This window comes from Marmota flaviventris, chromosome 5 (assembly GCF_047511675.1).
Source record: "Marmota flaviventris isolate mMarFla1 chromosome 5, mMarFla1.hap1, whole genome shotgun sequence".
NCBI classification, from domain to species: domain Eukaryota; kingdom Metazoa; phylum Chordata; class Mammalia; order Rodentia; family Sciuridae; genus Marmota; species Marmota flaviventris.
Window position 1 is genome coordinate 76,949,512 of NC_092502.1, and position 17,366 is coordinate 76,966,877.

Consider the following 17,366-nt stretch of genomic DNA (forward strand, 5'->3'; position numbering starts at 1 on the left):
TAAAAGAGCTTTTAACCCCATTTTGTGGGAAAGTAGCATAATGTTTTTATGTTTCACAATGATAACCTTTAAACAGATCAGGCTCTCATTATCTTTTAAAAATACATTTAAATTTTTATCCCAGTGTAAAAGATAACATAAAATTTTGAGTATATCTTATTGATAACAGGTCCATTTACAGAACATTAAATGATATAAAGAAGGCCCCAGTTAAATATCCTATTTTCATTAGTCAAAAATTACCACTATGGACAGCTTTAGTTTGGAGAATATCAGCTTGATTAAATGTTCTTTTAAACCTCATACTTTAAAGACTTGTATACCTGGAAGATATGAATACATTTATTATACCAAAGTGTCAATATTAGCAACCACAATTATATTGATGTTTTACATTAACCAAGTTTAGCTTTTAAAGAAATTTCTAAACTGTAATATAGCGTAATACTTTAAAATAACAGTTGTTGTTTAACTAGAGTTGTGTAAACCTTAATTCCTTTAAAATCATGTTCTAACATAGATAACATATTCATGCAGATTAATCCCATTGATGCCTAATGTACTTATTTTTAACACTAAAAACCAAGGTATCAGACAGGTGTAGTGTACAGCATTATTCGTCTTTTCATTGTTGAAGAAAAATCCTAGAAACAGTGGATATTACATTCTAGACATTTTGTAGAAATTCACACCTCCATTAATTGTCTGACCACCTAGAAAAACTTGTGAGTTAGTAATTCTAAAGACACCTTTATTTTATCTGTTGAACTGATTTAAATTGAACTTTTAAAATTATTTATGTATTTGCAGCCAATTTTCATTTAAATTTTAATTTATGAGCACTCATTTATTTATATGACAATTTTGATACCATGTACATGATATATGAACATAAGCACATGTAGACATATAAGCACATAAGCATATGTATGCACAATACACAGGTGTGCATACATACACAAAAACTAAACAAAGACCTGGTAGCTTTTGGTAGGTAGATTTCCGCTGCAATATTACAGGTGTTTATTAAAGCCTCTATTAGATTAAGAGCTAACCCTTGAAAAATTTGGCCTCTGAATAAAAACAGTGTAAAAACCTCTATAATTAGATAAAAAAAGTTTGGTCAGAAAAATATATTCATTTAGGCATGCAGTATCAAATGTGAATTTACCATAAAACCATGAGCTCAAAAATATAGAATTTAAAAAACAAGTGTCCTAGGAAAAAAAATAACACGGCTGTAATTAGTAAAGGAGCATGCAGAACATCTTTATCAAATCAGAGGTTACTTTTGGCTCAGATTAGAGTGAGTTCAGATATTCAAAGAATAAGAGAGCTCTGAAATACTTAGGTAAAGATTCTGAAGGTATAGAAAACAGTGGCTTGGATTTAAGAGGGGCACATTTTCCCCCCGCCCTCTGGTCCTAATCCTGTAAGCTGGGCAGGCCTCTGCAATTTACATTTCAGTGCAATCCTTGGTGAGGTCTGGCAGAAGCCAAAGGAATTTGTAGTTTGAGCTACAACTAGGGCATTTTAACCATTTTTATTCCCCTGGTAGTCAGGCCAGGTCTTTTTTTTGTTTTGTTTTGTTTTTAGTTTTTTCTGGTACTGGGGATTTACACTCACTCAACCACTAAGCCACATCCCTAGCCCTTTTATTATGTATTTTGAGACAGAGTCTCACTGAGTTGCTTAGTGCCTCATTGTTGTTGAGGCTGGTTTTGAACTCAGCAATCCTCCTGCTTCAGCCTCCCAAGCCACTGGGATTATAGGTGTGTATCATTGGGCCTGGCTTCATGCCAGATTTGAATGGGGTCTTTTAGTCAGATTTTAACAGGGGGATGATGTTTAGCAATGTTGGGTTGAGAGGTGTCTCTGGGATTGACTGTCAATCCCAGAGAGTAAGGAATAATTAGAAGGCTTAAGGAGTGCAGTGATCAGGTCTGGGCTGGAATGTTGAAAAAATAAGATGATGGAGACTTTTAATTTGGAGGCTCCCATAATAGGGGTATTTGCTTTGGTATGGAGGCAGAGGAGTTTGGGCCCCCTCATTCCATTAATTTAGTGTACAGGGCTTGGGAAGCTGATTGTACCAAGGGGAGGGTGGATGTCTTTCCTTGGGGACAGTCCTTCTAACAGTGTCTCCCTTGGCTGTAGTTAGAACAGAGCTTGGCGGGGGGGTGAGGGGGAGCCTTGGGTTAGGGCAGGTTTTGCCCTGTGTCCTGTCTGCCCACATTGGAAATAGACCCCAGGAGGTGTATTAAAGGGTCTGGTGGGGTCATGAGCATCTCAGGGCTTTTTTAGGATTATGGATGGCTGAGGCCAGAGTTGATATTGAGCTTTGAGGTACTTTTCTTTCTCCTCCTATGTCTCTTCTTCCTGATTGTTAAAGACTTGGAAAGAAACATCTAAAAGTTGCTGTTGAGGAGTTTCGGGCCTGTTTTTTAACTAAATTTTTTATGGATATCAGGTGCAGATCCTTCGACAAATTGGATATGGACAAAGAGAGTACCTGCAGGAGTATTGAGGTATAGGATGGTGTATTTGCTAATAGCCTCAGTAGTAGGATTTTCAGAAAAATGAGCCTAATCTCTCCTCTGTTTGGTACATATTTGTCATAGAAAAGGGAACATGAACTTGGTCCATCCTTTCAGCTCCTGCCACCTCCTGAAGAGAGAACATGTGTTTCATTGGAAGAGTTTTAGATTGGGTAAAGGGAGGTGATGGCAAGGGGGGGAGGGGGAGCAGGGATTTGGTGTTTGGAGAGGTAGGATAAGGGAGCAGAGGGAAGGTGTTCCCCTGCTATTTTGAGGGCAGTAAATAAAGAAGAGAGTTGTGAGTCGGTGAGGAAATTGTCCAAATCTTGGAGAATTTTTGGGTCAAAGGTCCAAATTTGAGATTTTTAATGAGACAACCTAGAGGGGAATCCTGTGGATGGATATTCCTACCTTTGAATTAGGCTTTCTGATTTATGTTGCAGCCAGATATGGTACTCAACCTAATAAGGTGTTTGCTTTTGAGGTCAGATTAATGAGATATCCTAGGGGGTTAGTCCCATGGGATGGACTGTTTAACCCCCATGTTGGAGAGGTTTGACTGGTGGTAATAGAGATCAAGGTATTCCTTGATGTCTCTCTTTCTTCACCCAAAGAGTTCCACTGGAGAAAGAGAGGGTGTCCCCTTCTACAATCAATGGTGGAGGATTCTCAGGGTCTAGATGAACCAAAAGGCGAAGTTCTCAGGCAGGATGGAGGAACCCCCAGGGTTCAGATGGTCCAACAGGCTAGGGTCTTTGTTAGGGCAATTCTGCGAGAGACTTGAAGAGTGTCTTACATCTCTGAAGAATGAGATGGCTCATGTTGCATGCAGGAAAAAAATGGCAAAAATTTGCCACTGTTCCAGACATCTCATGGAAGGGGAGGAGGAACAGTCAGTCTGGGGATTCAGCCTTACCTGCATGGCTGAGGGCTTCTCCAACCTCAGAGAATCATAGGAATGCTTGGTGATAAACACACACTTCCCCGGTCTCATTAGCCATTTAAATGACTGTTAGAAAAAAGGTAAAGGAGGTGGAGAAAGGGAAGTTCATTGGAATGGGGAGGGGTAAAAAGGATCCAAATAAACCTCCCGTTTCCAGGTTTTGGCACCATTATGAAAACAAAAAATAACCGAAACGTGTTGGCTGTACTTCTGTTCTTTTTTCTTTTTTAAATTTTATTTTAGTATTTATTTTTTAGTTGTAGCTGAAAACAATACCTTTACTTTATTTATTTATGTGGTGCTGAGGCCTCACAGGTGCTAGGCAAGCGTTCTACCACTGAGCCACAATCCCAGCCCGTACTTCTGTTCTTGCATGTTGTCTACTTTTTCCATCAAAGTTCTTAGCATATTAATTGTAATTTTTAAAGATTCTTGCTCTAATGATTCCAATATTCCTGTCATGTCTGGCACTGGTTTTGATGCTTTTTCAGTTTCTTTAAACTATATTTTTTTGCCTTTTAGTGTGCCTTATAATTTTTCCTTGAAAAGTAGATGTGATATACTGGGAAATGGAGCTTCTATAAATGGGCCTATAATAAAGTGATGGTAAGATGTGGAGATATGGAGAAGTGTTGTATAGTCTTATTATTAGGTTTTAATCTTTTAGTGAGTCTGTATCCCTGGACTGTTAACGTTCCTGGTATTTTGAATTTTTTCAACTTAGTTGTGGGATAGGATGGTTAGAGGAATCGGAGTTGAGTATTTTCTATTCTCAAGGAACGTGAGGCTGTGACAAAATTCCAGTACATTAGGCTCTGGTAAAATACCCATCTGAGGGCAAATCTTGTTAGGAACAGAATGTTCTGGTATATTTCAAAACAGTTACTTTTCCCCTCCCATTGCCAGAATCATGAAGTGATTTTTCTCTGATGTTCTCTGTGAGGTCTTTTTTAAACCTTCTGTAGTCAAAAAACTCATCAGTGTATGGGGGCCCTCCAATTTCTGGGTCCCCTAGGACTTTTTTTTTTAAAAAACTCTGAGGCATCTGCACTGAACCTTGGGTAATGTTTTCAGTTACAGTTTCAGATTTTCCTATTCTAGTTCCTGGTTTCTTTTTTTTTTTTTTTTTTAATTTTTTATTGTTGGTTGTTCAAAACATTACAAATTTCTTGACATATCATATTCCACACTTTGATTCAAGTGGGTTATGAACTCCCACCTTCACCCCATACACAGATTGCAGAATCACATCAGTTACACATCCATTGATTTACATATTGCCATACTAGTGTCTGTTGTGCTCTGCTGCCTTTCCCATCCTCCACCCTCCCCCCTCCCCACCTCTCCCCTCCCCTCCCCTCCCCTCCCCTCCTCTCTCTCTACCCCCTCCACTGTAGAACCCTGAGAGTCTTCTTCCATTTCCATGCAATTTCCCTTCTCTCCCCCTTTCCCTCCCACCTCTCATCCCTGTTAAATGTTAATCTTCTTCTCCTGCTCTTCGTCCCTACTCTGATCTTAGTTACTCTCCTTATATCAAAGAAGACATTTGGCATTTGTTTTTTAGGGATTGGCTAGCTTCACTTAGCATAATCTGCTCTAATGCCATCCATTTCCCTGCAAATTCTATGATTTTGTCATTTTTTAATGCAGAGTAATACTCCATTGTGTATAAATGCCACACTTTTTTTTATCCATTCGTCTATTGAAGGGCATCCAGGTTGGTTCCACAGTCTTGCTATTGTGAATTGTGCTGCTATGAACATCGATGTAGCAGTGTCCCTGTAGCATGCTCTTTTTAGGTCTTTAGGGAATAGACCGAGAAGGGGAATAGCTGGGTCAAATGGTGGCTCCATTCCCAGCTTTCCAAGAAATCTCCATACTGCTTTCCAAATTGGCTGCACCAATCTGCAGTCCCACCAACAATGTTCAAGTGTACCCTTTTCCCCACATCCTCGCCAGCACTTGTTGTTGTTTGACTTCATAATGGCTGCGAATCTTACTGGAGTGAGATGGTATCTTAGGGTGGTTTTGATTTGCATTTCTCTGACTGCTAGAGATGGTGAGCATTTTTTCATGCACTTGTTGATTGACTGTATGTCCTCCTCTGAGAAGTGTCTGTTCAGGTCCTTGGCCCATTTGTTGATTGGGTTGTTTGTTCTCTTATTGTCTAATTTTTTGAGTTCTTTGTATACTCTGGATATTAGGGCTCTATCTGAAGTGTGAGGAGTAAAGATTTGTTCCCAGGGTGTAGGCTCCCTATTTACCTCTCTTATTGTATCTTTTGCTGAGAAAAAACTTTTTAGTTTGAATAAGTCCCATTTGTTGATTCTAGTTATTAACTTTTGTGCTATGGGTGTCCTATTGAGAAATTTGGAGCCCGACCCCACCGAATGTAGATCGTAGCCAACTTTTTCTTCTATCAGACGGCGTGTCTCTGATTTGATATCAAGCTCCTTGATCCATTTTGAATTAACTTTTGTGCATGGCGAGAGAAAGGGATTCAGTTTCATTTTGTTGCATATGGATTTCCAGTTTTCCCAGCACCATTTGTTGAAGATGCTATCCTTCCTCCATTGCATGCTTTTAGCCCCTTTATCAAATATAAGATAGTTGTAGTTTTGTGGATTGGTTTCTGTGTCCTCTATTCTGTACCATTGGTCCACCTGCCTGTTTTGGTACCAGTACCATGCTGTTTTTGTTACTATTGCTCTGTAGTATAGTTTGAAGTCTGGTATCGCTATACCGCCTGATTCACACTTCCTGCTTAGCATTGTTTTTGCTATTCTGGGTCTTTTATTTTTCCATATGAATTTCATGATTGCTTTCTCTATTTCTACAAGAAATGCCGTTGGGATTTTGATTGGCATTGCATTAAACCTATAGAGAACTTTTGGTAATATCGCCATTTTGATGATGTTAGTTCTGCCTATCCATGAACAGGGTATATTTTTCCATCTTCTAAGATCTTCTTCTATTTCTCTCTTTAGGGTTCTGTAGTTTTCATTGTATAAGTCTTTTACCACTTTTGTTAGGTTGATTCCCAAGTATTTTATTTTTTTTGAAGATATTGTGAATGGAGTGGTTGTCCTCATTTCCATTTCAGAGGATTTGTCGCTGATATACAGGAATGCCTTTGTTTTATGCGTGTTGATTTTATATCCTGCCACTTTGCTGAATTCATTTATTAGCTCTAATAGTTTCTTTGTAGAGCCTTTTGGGTCTGCTAGGTATAGAATCATATCATCTGCAAATAGTGATAATTTAAGTTCTTCTTTTCCAATTTTTATGCCTTTAATTTCTTTCGTCTGTCTAATTGCTCTGGCCAGTGTTTCGAGAACTATGTTGAACAGAAGTGGAGAGAGAGGGCATCCCTGTCTTGTTCCAAATTTTAGAGGGAATGCCTTCAGTTTTTCTCCATTCAGAATGATGCTAGCCTGAGGCTTAGCATAGATTGCTTTTACAATATTGAGGTATGTTCCTGTTATCCCTAGTTTTTCTAGAGTTTTGAACATAAAGGGATGCTGTACTTTGTCGAATGCTTTTTCCGCATCTATCGAGATGATCATATGGTTCTTATTTTTAAGTCTATTGATGTGGTGAATAACATTTATTGATTTCTGTATATTGAACCAGCCTTGCATCCCAGGGATGAATCCTACTTGATCATGGTGCACAATTTTTTTGATATGTTTTTGTATCCTATTTGCCAGAATTTTATTGAGGATTTTTGCATCTAGGTTCATTAGAGATATTGGTCTGTAGTTTTCTTTCTTTGAAGTGTCTTTGTCTGGTTTAGGTATCAGGGTGATGTTGGCCTCATAGAATGAATTTGGAAGTTCTCCCTCTTTTTCTATTTCCTGAAGTAGCTTGAAAAGTATTGGTATTAGTTCTTCTTTAAAGGTTTTATAAAATTCTGCTGTATACCCATCCGGTCCTGGGCTTTTCTTAGTTGGTAGTCTTTTGATGGTTTCTTCTATTTCCTCAATTGATATTGGTCTGTTTAGGTTGTCTATATCCTCCTGACTCAATCTGGGCAGATCATATGACTTAAGAAATTTATCTATGCTTTCACTATCTTCTAATTTATTGGAGTATAAGGATTCAAAATAATTTTTGATTATCTTCTGTATTTCTGAAGTGTCTGTTGTGATATTGCCTTTTTCATCCCGTATGCTAGTCATTTGAGTTCTCTCTCTTCTTCTCTTCGCTAGCATCGCTAAGGGTCTGTCGATTTTGTTTATTTTTTCAAAGAACCAACTTTTAGTTTTGTCAATTTTTTCAATTGTTTCTTTTGTTTCGATTTCATTAATTTCAGCTCTGATTTTAATTATTTCTTGCCTTCTACTTCTTTTGCTGTTGTTTTGCTCTTCTTTTTCAAGGATTTTGAGATGAAGTATGAGATCATTTATTTGTTGGTTTTTTCTTTTTTTAAGGAATGATCTCCAAGCAATGAATTTTCCTCTTAGAACTGCTTTCAGTGTGTCCCATAGATTCCGATATGTTGTGTCTGTGTTTTCATTTATCTCTAAGAATTTTTTAATTTCCTCCTTGATGTCTTCTATAACCCATTGATCATTCAGTAACCTATTGTTCATTCTCCAAGTGATGTATGCTTTTTCCTTCCTTCTTTTATCGTTGATTTTCAGTTTCATTCCATTATGATCAGATAAGATGCATGGTATTATCTCTACTCCTTTATATTGTCTAAGAGTTGCCCTGTGACATAATATATGATCTATTTTTGAGAAGGATCCATGTGCTGCTGAGAAAAAAGTATAACTGCTTGATGTTGGGTGGTATACTCTATATATGTCAATTAAGTCTAGGTTATTAATTGTGTTATTGAGTTCTATAGTTTCCTTTTTCAACTTTTGTTTGGAAGATCTGTCCAGTGGCGAGAGAGGTGTGTTGAAGTCTCCCATGATTATGGTATGGTGGTCTATTAGACTCTTGAACTTGAGAAGAGTTTGTTTGATGAACATAGCTGCACCATTGTTTGGGGCATATATATTTATGATTGTTATGTCTTGTTGGTGTATGGTTCCCTTAAGCAGTATGTAGTGTCCCTCTTTATCCCTTTTGATTAACTTTGGCTTGAAATCTATTTTATTTGATATGAGTATGGACACTCCTGCTTGTTTCCGAAGTCCATATGAGTGATATGATTTTTCCCAACCATTCACCTTCAGCCTATGTATGTCTTTTCCTATCAAATGCGTCTCCTGTAGGCAGCATATTGTTGGGTCTTGTTTTGTGATCCATTCTACTAGCCTGTGTCTCTTAATTGGTGAGTTTAAGCCATTAACATTTAGGGTTATTATTGAGATATGGGTTGTTGTTCCAGCCATATTTGTTTATTTCTGTTACTAAACATGGTTTGTTTTCCTCTTTGATTATTTTCCCCCCCTTTACTGTCCTACCTCCCACTGTTGGTTTTCATTGTTATTTTCCATTTCCTCTTCCTGTAATGTTTTGCCGAGGATGTTTTGAAGAGATGGTTTTCTACCTGCAAATTCTTTAAACTTTTGTTTATCGTGGAAGGTTTTAATTTCATCTTCCATCCTGAAGCTTAATTTCGCTGGATACACAATTCTTGGTTGGAACCCATTTTCTTTCAGTGTTTGAAATATGTTATTCCAGGATCTTCTAGCTTTCAGAGTCTGTGTTGAAAGATCAGCTGTTATCCTGATTGGCTTACCCCTAAATGTAATCTGCTTCCTTTCTCTTGTAGCTTTTAAAATTCTCTCCTTATTCTGTATGTTGGGCATCTTCATTATAATGTGTCTAGGTGTGGATCTCTTATGATTTTGCACATTTGTCGTCCTGTAGGCTTCTAGTATTTGCGATTCTGTCTCATTCTTCAAGTCTGGGAAGTGTTCTCGTATTATTTCATTGAATAGACTGCTCATTCCTTTGGTTTGGAGTTCTGTACCTTCCTGTATCCCAATGACTCTTAAGTTTGGTCTCTTAATGTTATCCCATATTTCTTGGATGTTCTGCTCATGGTTTCTTAACAGTCTTGCTGAGCTGTCTATGTTATTTTCCAGTTGAAATACTTTGTCTTCATTGTCTGATGTTCTATCTTCTAAGTGTTCTACTCTGCTGGTAGTATTCTCCATTGAGTTTTTAAGTTGGTTTATTGCTTCCTGCATTTCTAGGATTTCTGTTTGTTTGTTTTTTATAACCTCTCTCCCTGTATAGTTGATCCTTTGCTTCCTGGATTTGTTTGCGTAATTCATTGTCGAAGTGATCTTTCATTGTCTGATTTTGCTGTCTAATGTCTTCCTTGATACTCCAGATCATCTGAAGCATGTATATCCTGAATTCTTTATCTGACATTCCATCTGCTGCAGCTGTTACCTCTTCTAAAGTTGCGTTGACCTGCATTGCTTGTGGTCCTTTCTTTCCTTGTCTTTTCATAGTGCTTGCTTATCTTTCCTGCAGGCGCGGGCGGCGGCTCTGCTCTCTCCTTATTCCAATTGGGGTGTCGTGGCTACCACGCCGGCAGGTCACTGGGCCTGTTCTGGACGCTGGCGGCGGCTCTGTTCTGCCCCTACTCCAATTGGGGTGACGAGTGTACCACGCCGGCAGGCCACCGGGCCTGATCCGCCGGTCGGTTTCAGGTTTGCCTACCCTGCAGGCGCGGGCGGCGGCTCTACACTGCCCCTACTCCAAATGGGTTGACGTGTCTGTCGTACCGGCAGGCCACTGGGCCTTTCCCGCTGGTCGGTCGCAGATCTGCCCACCTTTCGGGCACGGGTGGCGGCTCTGCTCTGCCCCTACTCCAATTGGGGTGTCGTGACTACCCCGCCTGCAGGTCGTTGGGCCTGTTCCTGGCACAGGCGGCGACTGTGCTCTGCCCCTACTCCAATTAGGGTGGTGTGTGTACCATGCCGGCAGGCTCCTGGGCCTGATCCGCCAGTCTGTCGCAGGTCTGCCTACCTTGGTGGCGCGGGCTTCGGATCTGCCCTGCCCCTCCTACCATGCCTGTGGACCCCTGGGCCTGATCTGCAGGTTGGTCACAGGTCTGCTCACCCTGCGAGCCCGGGTGGCGGTTCAGCTCCGCCCCCACTCCAATTGGGGTCACGTGGCCACCACACCAGCAGGGCCTGATCCGGGCGTGGGAGAAGGATCTGCTCTGCCCCTACTCCAGTTGGGGTGACGTGTGTACCATACTGGCAGGCCACTGGGCCTGACCCGCCAGTCTGTGACAGGTCTGTTTACCTTGCAAGTGCGGGCGGCGCCTCTGCCCTGCCCTTCCTACCACGCCCATGTACCACTGGGTCACGGGTCTGCCCACCTTGCGGGTGCAGGTGGCGGCTCCGCTCCGCCCCCTCTCCAATTGGGGTCACGCGGTCACCACGCTGGCGAGCCGCTGGGCCTGCTCCGGGCACTGGCGGCGGCCCGGCTCCTCCCCTCTGGCTCAACGACAAATTGAGGAGACTCGGGTGTCTGTGCCTCACCCCCCCTACCAGGAGACCAACTGTTTCTGTCGCCGCTGGTATTGATGAAGTTCTCTCCTCCGCCGCTTTCTGATGACATCAGATCTCTGCCATGTCGGTATCCTATGCGAATGGCAGCATTTCGTTCCCCTTGCCGTGCAACCAAAGCAACGGGTGAGTCCTGACCGGCCCTCAGCAGGACCCGGACCGAGAAGCAGTTTCCGTGGGCTCCTAGCCCTGGGCCAGGGCAGTTCCGGGAGCCGGAACTCGGCCGCTCCGTGGTCGGTGTAAGCTCCGATAAGAGTAGGCTCCAAGAAGCAGTCCCCGCGGGCTCAGTTCCGGGAGCCGGAATTCGGCCGCTTAGTGCTTGGTGTATGCTCTGATAGGAGCAGGGTCCAAGAAGCAGCCTCCGCAGGCTCCCCAGCCCTGGGCCAGGGCGGTTCCGGGAGCCGGAACTCGGCCGCCCCGCGCTCGGTGTTCGCTCCGATAAGATCAGGTTCTAAGAAGCCCCCAGGCACTGAACCCTAGCAATCTGTCTGCAAGCCGCAGGCGAATGGCAGCCTGAAATTACCTGTTCTATGGCTGAATGAGCTGCGGTCAGTTGAAAGCAGGGATGGTGACGTCAGCTTTCCAACATGGTGGCTGCTGGCCTCCTCTGTGGTCTGACCGGTGTGGAGAACCGAGATGGACCGCTTCCTTCCCCCGTCTCGAACCCAGAATTCAGCCCTGAGTACGGTGCTTGCACGGCTGGCAGAAACTGCAGCGCTGTATCCCTGCGTCGCTATCTCCTCGTTTCCCAGCGCGCGCTGCAGACTCTAGCCGTGGGGCGATTTGCTGAATAAGCAGTGTTACCCTCCGTGCGACAAACCTCTCGCGTTTGAGTCCCCGTAGCCGATCCTCGTGCGATGGAAATCCTTCCTCCAGGTTCCGGAGCACCCCACTATTGCTGGAAATTCCTAACAAGATAGCCTTTAGCCATCCTGACTTGTCATACTCCCACACAGTGAAGCAGCACACGGGGGCAATGCACTCCCCTCGCCGCCATCTTCCCAGTCTCTCTAGTTCCTGGTTTCTACTGTTTTTACTAGTAGGTTTCTGTGTTTTGGTTAGTTGTCATTCTGTGTCTGCCTTTCTCTATCATTCTGGGGACAACGTTTTACTGTGTTATCATTTCTCTGATGAGTTTTCAGTTTGTTTTTTTATTTTTTTAGGACATAATAACAATTTAAGAGTTTCACACAGCCAGACTAGTGAGCAGAAATCAATTTCTTTTAATCAGGCATTGCAAGTACTAGATCATGATCTTTGTGTTTTTCACTTTCAATTTTATGCTTTTTATTGGTGGATCTGTGGAAAGCTCAAGGTGTTTCCCAAATATCTCTAACTTGAACAGACTAGAATAGGCCTTTCTCTAGGGCACTTTTTTTTTTTTTTTTTAAACTCACAGGCTACCAACATTTTGGTGGTTCAGCTGGATCCCAGGGCTCTTATCAAGCTTTCTCCCTTTGGCAAGATCAGTGCTCTTATTCTAGCATTCTTCCTGAATGAAGAAATTTGTATTTAGTAGAGTCATATGCTAATTCTGCTAATTACGTTGAATTCAGGGCATGCAAACATTAATACTCTTATTAGGGTTTGGTCGATACCCTCTGCATTGTTTGTTTTTGCTTTTGTTTAAAGTTGTAGTGAACACAATAACTTTATTTATTTTATTTTTATATGGTGCTAAGGATCGAACCCAGTGCCTCACACGTGTGAGGCAAGTGCTCTACCACTGAGCTACAAATATAACCCCTGCCCAACCCCAGTATTTTTCTGTGGGTCTTGTATAGATGAGATTTGAAGAATATCAGCAAAATTGGGAAATACACTGGGTATAATGATTGACTACATTGTCTGGATAGTCTGGAACTTAAAGTATTTATTTATGGATGAGGTTATGGTAATTAGTACAGATGGGACTTGCCTATTTTGTCTGGTGATGTTGTCTAAAATAGAACATTAAAGTTTCTGCAGTGAGATAAAATGACATTTAAACTCAATAGTAATGAGTCATAATAGCTTGTCTCCTGAGTTATTCTTCAATTACTAGCAAGAACTCATGTGCTGATAATGTCTGCAGTGGTCAATCCTTTTCTTTGTATGGTTACTCACATGACCCTTACCTCTATGAAAAGTCATTTCCTAGCTGGGCGCAGTGGTGCACACCAGCTCAGGAGGCTGAGATAGGAGGATTACGAGTTCAAAGCCAACCTCAGCAACGGCAAGGCACTAAGCAACTCAGTGAGACCCTGTCTCTAAATAAAATACAAAATAGGGCTGGGAATGTGGCTCAGTGGTTGAGTGCCCCTGAGTTCAATCCCTGGTACCAAAAAAAAAAAAAAAAAAAAAAAAAGTCATTTCTTAGTGGATAAAGCCACGAAAACCATTTTTCAAGTGTCTGTATCCCATGAAATTATCCTAAGATAATTATCTCATTCTCATTCTCGCTGTGTTGTAATGGGATGTATATTCTTAACCTGAGGTTCTATCAACTTGTGCAAAACGTGATGCCTAAATTTCCACCCAAAACCTTAATCACTCCTTATGTAAAAAAATTCTGTTGTTTTCTTTCTTAGTGTTTCTTGCTGGTACACTAAATGTTTGTCAAGGGTTCTGCCCTTTACTATGCAGGATCTAATTGAATTGAGAAATATGACAGAGAAATAGTAATAGATGAAAATATACCAACTTTATTACTCAGAAACTTTTAAGGTGAAGAATGTTGCTTAGCACTAGAGCTAAATGGGCTTGTTAAATTTGACTCTGGAGTTTGGCCAACTGACTTAGTAATTGTCTAGGCCAGACCACCACAATGGCCCCAATTAGAAAAGTAAAGATGATATTCCCTATGGGAAGTATGTTCCTAAGAGGAAAGAATTATAGTGATGAGCATAATGTCTCTTCTTTATTAAATACAAACTAATCAGTAGAGAGACTAGGAATTAGACTAATTGAACTTCCTCTAGGAGCAGAAAATATTTTCTCCTAGTAGGTTTGCCTGCAATTTTATAATTAACATACTTTGGCTAGGTAGGTGATTTATTGCAATGGAAGACAAAAATTTGGCTCTCTTATATATCCTTCTATTATCCTCTCATCCTTCCAACATAATTCAACTATAGTTTTTGTTAAATTAAGTATTCTTGGGCTGGGGATGTGGCTCAAGCGGTAGTGCGCTCACCTGGCATGCGTGCCGCCCAGGTTCGATCCTCAGCACCACATACAAACAAAGATGTTGTGTTCGCCAAGAACTAAAAATAAATAAATAAATAAATATTAAAAATTCTCTCTCTCTCTCTCTCTCACTAAAAAAAAAAAAAGTATTCTATATTCACATTTTACAATTGTTTATCTACCTTTTTTTTTTTCCTGTAGTATTTTGTTTTCCTTGGAATTAATAAACCTTCCCCCCGCAACTTTAGTTAATTTTTATATTCTTGATGGAGCTTAAAGTTTTCTCTGCTTGTTGATACTTAATCAAATTTACTTATTTAAAGCAGATTTGTCTGAGATAGCAGGTTTTTAGTCTTGGCTTCTTATATGTAGGTGCTGTTGCATTAGTGTTCATCTTAGCATCTTAGCATCCTTAAGGTTTTTTTCATCTAGTTATTGGATTAGAACTACTATTATCCAAATGTCATGTCAACTTTTACTGTGATCTCATGTTTTGTTAAAAGCATAGACATTGCATCATGACAAAAAGTATACGGGAGATGAATCTTTTGAGAACTTATGTCAGTAAATATCTCTAATTCAGCCTTCAGGCTTAATTCATGGTCTGAATCATGAGTACAGAATTCTATATTATAAAGAATTTTCCTTCAAGATTTGGTGGCATTGCTTTTTTGCTTACTTTTAGTGTTGTTGGGAAGTTTGATGTATTTTTTTTTTTTTAGCCAAATTCTTTCTGTGAAGTCTGTTTTTCTCTGAAAGGCTCTAGAATCTAGAATTATAAAATCTTAGGATTTAAGTTGTTATTTCTTTATCTGTGCTAGAGATGTGGAGGAACTTTCAATCTGGATGTTCATATTCTTTCATTCTGGAAATTTTAATTTAGAATTATTTCTTTAAATTCCTCCATTTTTACTATTATGAATATACACACAGTCCCTGCATTTTCAGCAATGTATTTCTGTTCTCAGCTATATATGCACACCCTAGTTAAAGACCTTATTTTACTCCCTGCAGAGAACTCTAGTATTTTTTCATTGTAGAATGATGGTGGTGATCTGATGGTTTATTACTTAATGATACTTTTAAGAATCCTGGTATTTTAAATTTCCAGTCTCACTCTCACTGCCAGAAATATGTGAACCTGTTGAAAATTCCATGATACTTGGGTTGTAGCTCAGTGGTAAAGTACTTGCCTGGCACATATGAGGCACTGGGTTCGATCCTCAACACTATATGTAAATAAATAAAATAAAGATATTGTGTCCATGTGCAACTTAAAAAAAAAAAAAGTTCCATAATGTATTTGATTTTCTGCTTTTCCTAGTACAGGCTTTGGATTCCGCTTTCTCTGGTTTGCATCATACACCATTATACATTTGTTTTATAAATATGTGTGCTTCTTTTAATGAATTAAATAAGAGCCGAGGTAGCTTATCTAATAATGAACATGATAAATAATAATGAAGAAAAATGATTTTTCTTGGTATCTGCAATAGCAGTGTTATATGAAATTATCTTTAATTTCTGTAGTTTACAAATTCACAAGTGCAGCTAAATTACTGTCTTTTAAAAAATTTTATTTTTTATTTTTGTGGTACTAGGGATTGAACCCAGGGATACTTTACCATTGAGCTCCCCACTCGGATTCTCTCTTTATTTTGAGGCTGGCCTTGAATTTGTGATCTTACTGCCTCAGCCTCCTGAGTTACTGGAGTTATAGGCATGTGCCACTGTGCCCATCTGTTTGATGTTTTGCTTATATTAGGTGAAGGAAAAGATAAAGTCAGTGGATAGTATGAAATAGAATATGTATTGTCCACTTTTTTTGAAAACCGAATTCTATCCATGGGCCCAGTTTAGAACTCCTCAATTAACTAGGAAATAGTGGTATATAAGTCCACAATCATGGTTTCCCGTATTTGTCCCTTTAAAAAAAAATTAGTTGTAGATGGACACAATACCTTTATTTTATTTATTTATGTGGTGTTGAGAACCCAGTGCCTCACATATGCGTGATGAGAGCTCTACCACTGAGCCACAACCCCAGCTCATATTTGTCCCTTTTAAAGAGGCTTCTTGGGCTGGGGTTCTAGCTCAGTGTTTGAGCACTTACTTGGCATACAAGTTTCATCTCCATCACTGGGGAAGAAAAAAATTAAAGAGGCTTCTTTATATGCACAACCCTGATCAACATTTTCATACATTCAACAAATATTAAGTATTGAGTTAGTGTAAAACATTGGAAACTAGAGATATATTATTTAACCCAAGCCATCCTGCTTCATGGAGTTTACATATCTAAAGGAATATATAACTGGATAGAGTATAGCCTAATGTAGATAACATCATTTGTATGTCTTACCACCCTTAGAAAAATAACTTGCATATCCTTCTAATATCATTACTTGAAATAGAACTTTAAAGCTTTTTTTACTTAGAAAAATGTGAGTTTAAAAAATTAGAGAAGATTCATAGGCAGAAAGGGAAAAAATCCCCAGTCACTAATAAAAAATAACCTTGGTTAATACATTGTATACATTTTGGTTTCTTTTCTTATGTATATGTGCATGAGCATGTAAATATACATTTGAAATGTTTATAGCATGCATTAGGCCCTCCCTGGGCTCTATCCCTGGCACTGCAAAACAAAAACAAAACATTTCTTTGTAAAATTGGATTATGTTCTAAAAACTCATATATAAAATCAATCAAAAGCTTATTCCAGTTTTTTTTTTTTAAGAGAGAGAGAATTTTTATTTATTTTTTTTAGTTTTCGGCAGATACAACATCTTTGTATGTGGTGCTGAGAGTCGAACCCCGGGCCGCACGCATGCCAGGCGACCGTGCTACTGCTTGAGCCACATCCCCAGCCCTTACTCCAGTTTTAATTGCTGTTTAATATTCAACTTTACAGAAACATCATAATTTTATACCTTTATGTTGCTCCCTACTAATAAGACTCAGGAGAAATAAAGATGTGAATTTCAACTGTTAAGGAATCTAGGTACCTTGTTTGACATGTAGTGTGAAGTAGTTGAAGTAGGGAACGAGGTTAAAAGGTAAAAACTTTTACAATTTTTTTTACACCTGTTGAAAGTTATCAATTGGTTGCATTCTTGTTTTAAAAGTAATTTATAAATAACCCTTTAATTATAGTGTGATTATATTCAAATATTATATGAAAGTCCCACTAGAAATATGTTATCCTCATTATTTTATGAGCATTTA

At 39.7% G+C, this 17,366-nt stretch overlaps 1 protein-coding gene across 1 annotated transcript in view; it reads left to right on the forward strand.

Moving 5' to 3' along the window:
- The window catches only part of Fbxl17 (F-box and leucine rich repeat protein 17), a 529,863-nt gene that overhangs the window by 37,473 nt on the left and 475,024 nt on the right, over positions 1-17,366 (forward strand). The window lies entirely within an intron of this gene.